Source organism: Heptranchias perlo, unplaced genomic scaffold, assembly GCF_035084215.1.
Source record: "Heptranchias perlo isolate sHepPer1 unplaced genomic scaffold, sHepPer1.hap1 HAP1_SCAFFOLD_1319, whole genome shotgun sequence".
Classification (NCBI taxonomy): domain Eukaryota; kingdom Metazoa; phylum Chordata; class Chondrichthyes; order Hexanchiformes; family Hexanchidae; genus Heptranchias; species Heptranchias perlo.
Window position 1 is genome coordinate 37501 of NW_027138558.1, and position 5481 is coordinate 42981.

Here is a 5481-nt window from a genome sequence, read left to right on the forward strand (position 1 = left end):
GGCTTAATAGTCGCCCAAGGGGGTGTATAGCGGTCGATGGCCGTTGTGGAGTGCGTTTATTGTGGGTTGATTTTGACTTTGCCTGGCTGGTGGAATTTGTGGGAGGCAGGCAAGGGGATTGGTGTGGGTTGGTTGGCCGGAAGGGAGCTGCTTGCATTGGGGTGTTATCCTGACTTTGTTTCGCTGGTGAGAGTAGGCAGCGGCAGGCAGGCAAGCGGAATGTCGTGTGGGGTGCAGTGAGAGGTTGTAATGACGCTGCTTTGCAGCTGACCATGTGCCCTGATTTGTGACGCCCGTTTGGAGGCTGATATCTCAGGAAGGCCGAGGCCGATTTCCTCCGGGTATGGCTCGTTGCGTGCGGCAGGAGGAGGCGCAGCGTACGGTACCGAGCACTGGGAGGTGCGGTGCTGCCCGCCGGAGTGACAGCGAAAGGCTGCGCACCGCTTTCCGCCTGGTAACTCGGCGTCCGTGAGACCGACCGACTCCGCTTTATCGCCGGAGCTAGAGTGGGGCAAGGGGCACGGTTGAGTACCGGAAGGATGACGTTCGCACACGGGGAAGTCGAGTGCCGGGCCGCTGAAAGCGAGCAGGGTGCCACCGACTCTTCGGGCCCACTCGGAGGCTGATATCTCAGGAAGGCCGAGGCCGATTTCCTCCGGGTATGGCTCGTTGCGTGCGGCAGGAGGAGGCGCAGCGTACGGTACCGAGCACTGGGAGGTGCGATGCTGCCCGCCGGAGTGACAGCGAAAGGCTGCGCACCGCTTTCCGCCTGCTAACTCGGCGTCCGTGAGACCGACCGACTTCGCTTTACCGCCGGAGCTAGAGTGGGGCAAGGGGCACGGTTGGGTACCGGAACGATCACGTTCGCACACCGGGAAGTCGAGTGCCGGGTCTCGAAACGGAGCCGGGTCGGCCCAATTTAAAACGGAGAATAGAGTGCTGCCCTCTGCGGGTGAAAACCTGGAAGTACGTTGGTTAATGATTTCCAGTTCACCCCGCTTGGTCAGGCCCACTCGGAGGCGGATAACTCCGGAACGCCGAGGCCGATTTCCTCCGGGTATGGCTCGTTGCGTGCGGCAGGAGGCGGCGCAGCGTACGGTACCGAGCACTCGGAGATGCGGTGCTGCCCGCCGGAGTGACAGCGAAAGGCTGCGCACCGCTTTCCGCCTGGTAACTCGGCGTCCGTGAGACCGACCGACTCCGCTTTAGCACCGGAGCTAGAGTGGGGCAAGGGGCACCGAAGGGTACCGGAACGATCACGTTCGCATACCGGGAAGTCGAGTGACGGGCCGCTGAAAGCGAGCAGGGTGCCACCGCTCGGGGCCCCGGTTTGTCCGTCCCACCCGGAGGCCCATATCTCCGGAAGGCACAGGCCGATTTCCTCCGGGTATGGCTCGTTGTGTGCGGCCGGACCAGGCGCAGCGGACGGTACCGAGCACTGGGAGGTGCGATGCTGCCCGCCGGAGTGACAGCGAAAGGCTGCGCACCGCTTTCCGCCTGCTAACTCGGCGTCCGTGAGACCGACCGACTCCGCTTTACCGCCGGAGCTAGAGTGGGGCAAGGGGCACGGTTGAGTACCGGAAGGATGACGTTCGCACACCGGGAAGTCGACTAGCGGGCCGCCGAAAGCGAGCTCGGGGCCCCGGTTTGTCCGTCCCACCCGGAGGCCCATATCTCCGGAAGGCACAGGCCGATTTCCACCGGGTATGGCTCGTTGTGTGCGGCCGGACCAGGCGCAGCGGACGGTACCGAGCACTCGGAGGTCGGGCGCTGCCCGCCGGAGGTACAGCGAAAGGCTGCAAACCACTTTCCGCCGCCTCCCTCCGCGGGCGTGAGACCGACGGTCGTCGGGTTTAGTTCCGCGGCTAGAGCAGGACGAGGGGCAGCGAACGGTACCGGAACGAACCCGGTCGCACACCGGGAAGTCGAGTGCCGGGTCTCGAAACGGAGCCGGGTCGGCCCAGTTTAAAACGGAGAAGAGAGTGCTGCCCTCTGCGGGTGAAAACATGGAAGTACGTTGGTTAATGATTTCCAGTTCACCCCGCTTGGTCAGGCCCACTCGGAGGCGGATAACTCCGGAACGCCGAGGCCGATTTCCTCCGGGTATGGCTCGTTGCGTGCGGCAGGAGGAGGCGCAGCGTTCGGTACCGAGCACTCGGAGGTGCGGTGCTGCCCGCCGGAGTGACAGCGAAAGGCTGCGCACCCCTTTCCGCCTGCTAACTCGGCGTCCGTGAGACCGACCGACTCCGCTTTAGCACCGGAGCTAGAGTGGGGCAAGGGGCACCGAAGGGTACCGGAACGATGACGTTCGCACACCGGGAAGTCGAGTGCCGGGCCGCCGAAAGCGAGCAGGGTGCCACCGCTCGGGGCCCCGGTTTGTCCGTCCCACCCGGAGGCCCATATCTCCGGAAGGCACAGGCCGATTTCCTCCGGGTATGGCTCGTTGTGTGCGGCCGGACCAGGCGCAGCGGACGGTACCGAGCACTCGGAGGTCGGGCGCTGCCCGCCGGAGGTACAGCGAAAGGCTGCAAACCACTTTCCGCCGCCTCCCTCCGCGGGCGTGAGACCGACGGTCGTCGGGTTTAGTTCCGCGGCTAGAGCAGGACGAGGGGCAGCGAACGGTACCGGAACGAACCCGGTCGCACACCGGGAAGTCGAGTGCCGGGTCTCGAAACGGAGCCGGGTCGGCCCAGTTTAAAACGGAGAAGAGAGTGCTGCCCTCTGCGGGTGAAAACATGGAAGTACGTTGGTTAATGATTTCCAGTTCACCCCGCTTGGTCAGGCCCACTCGGAGGCGGATAACTCCGGAACGCCGAGGCCGATTTCCTCCGGGTATGGCTCGTTGCGTGCGGCAGGAGGAGGCGCAGCGTTCGGTACCGAGCACTCGGAGGTGCGGTGCTGCCCGCCGGAGTGACAGCGAAAGGCTGCGCACCCCTTTCCGCCTGCTAACTCGGCGTCCGTGAGACCGACCGACTCCGCTTTAGCACCGGAGCTAGAGTGGGGCAAGGGGCACCGAAGGGTACCGGAACGATGACGTTCGCACACCGGGAAGTCGAGTGCCGGGCCGCCGAAAGCGAGCAGGGTGCCACCGCTCGGGGCCCCGGTTTGTCCGTCCCACCCGGAGGCCCATATCTCCGGAAGGCACAGGCCGATTTCCTCCGGGTATGGCTCGTTGCGTGCGGCCGGACCAGGCGCAGCGGACGGTACCGAGCACTCGGAGGTCGGGCGCTGCCCGCCGGAGGTACAGCGAAAGGCTGCAAACCACTTTCCGCCGCCTCCCTCCGCGGGCGTGAGACCGACGGTCGTCGGGTTTGTTTCCGCGGCTAGAGCAGGACGAGGGGCAGCGAACGGTACCGGAAGGAACCCGGTCGCACACCGGGAAGTCGACTAGCGGGCCGCCGAAAGCGAGCACGGGGCCCCGGTTTGTCCGTCCCACCCGGAGGCCCATATCTCTGGAAGGCACAGGCCGATTTCCACCGGGTATGGCTCGTTGTGTGCGGCAGGACCAGGCGCAGCGGACGGTACCGAGCACTCGGAGGTCGGGCGCTGCCCGCCGGAGGTACAGCGAAAGGCTGCAAACCACTTTCCGCCACCTCCCTCCGCGGGCGTGAGACCGACGGTCGTCGGGTTTGTCTCCGCGGCTAGAGCAGGACGAGGGGCAGCGAACGGTACCGGAACGAACCCGGTCGCACACCGGGAAGTCGACCAGCGGGCCGCCGAAAGCGTGCTCGGGTCCCCGGTTTGTCTGTCCCACCCGGAGGCTGATATCTGAGGAAGTCCGAGGCCGATTTCCTCCGGCTAACTCGGCGGGCAATGTGTCCCCCCCCCACCATCTTCGGCTGATTACCGTGGCTGGACCGGATCAAGGAGCAACGGAACCGTGCCAGAACGACGTCGGTCGGACGGCGTGAACTGATAGTGCCGAGGCCGGAAACCGAGCCGGAAATGTGCACCGATTTATTGGTCCCACTCGCAGGCCCATATCTCCGGAAGGCCGAGGCCGATTTCCTCCGGGTATGGTTCGCTGCGTGCAGCCGGAAGGGGAGCAGCGGACGGCACTGAGCAGCCGGAGGTGCGGCGCTGCCCGCCGGAGCTGCAAGCGAAAGGCTGCGCACCGCTTTCCGCTGGCTAACTCGGCGGCCGTCAGGCCGACCGACTCCGCTTCAGCACGGGAGCTGGAGTCGGGCAAGGGGCACCGAAGGGTACCGGAAGGATCACGTTCGGACACCGGGAAGTCGAGTGCCGGGCCGCCGAAAGCGAGCTCGGGGCCCCGGTTTGTCCGTCCCACCCGGAGGCCCATATCTCGAGAAGGCACAGGCCGATTTCCTCCGGGTTTGGCTCGCTGCGTGCGGCCGGACGAGGCGCAGCGAACGGTACCGAGCACTCGGAGGTGCGGCGCTGCCCGCCGGAGGTACAGCGAAAGGCTGCAAACCGCTTTCCGCCTCCTCTCCCCTCGGGCGTGAGACCGACGGTCGTCTGGTTTGCTTCCGCGGCAAGAGCAGGACGAGGGGCACCGAGCGGTACCAGAACGAACCCGGTCGCACACCGGGATGTCGAGTGCCCGGCCCAAACCCGCTACCCCCCCCCCCACCCGAAAGCGAGCCACGGTTTGTGGATTAAAAGTGAAGCGGCAAAGATTTGTAAAACAGCGTGAAATGATGAACCAGAAGCCCAAAGTAATGGTGGGAATAAAAGTTCCGAAATGTGAAATGGTGAACCAGAAGTTGTGTGAACTGTTTAACCCAAAGTGGCAAAAATGGATTAAAAGGGGTGAAATGATCGACCGCAAAGCAGGGCAAGCATTAAACAAAAGCAGCAGCATTTTTTAAAAAGGGACAAATGGTTTACCAGAATCCCAAAAGAATGCTCAGAGACTTAAGTGCCAAAGGGGAAATGGTTAACCAGTAGCTGGGTGAACTGTTTAACCAAAAGTGGGAAAAAGGATTAAAAGGGGTGAAATGATTAACCAGAAGGCGAAAGCAATGTGCCGCGTCAAAGTCCTAAAGGGGAAAAGGTTGACCATAAAGCAGGGAAATGATTAAACCAAAGCAGAAAAATTCAGTAAAAAGGGGCAAATGGTTAACCAGAAGTTGGGTGAACTGCTTAACCAAAAGTGGGAAAGAGGATTAAAAGGGGAGAAATGTTGAACCAGATGTCGAAAACAATGCGCGGCGATGAAGTCTGAAAGAGGAAAAGGTTGACCGCAAAGCAGGGAAAGGATTAAACAGAAGCAGCAATATCTTTTAAAAAAGGGACAAATGGTGAACCAGAATCCCAAAAGAATGCTCAGAGACTTAAGTCCCAAAGGGGCAAATGGTTAACCAGAAGCTGGGTGAACTGTTTAACCAAAAGTGGGAAAAAGGATTAAAAGGGGTGAAATGATTAACCAGAAGGCGAAAGCAAAGTGCGGCGGCGAAGTCCTAAAGGAGAAAAGGTTGACCAGAAAGCAGGGAAACGATTAAACAAAAGCGGCAACATTTA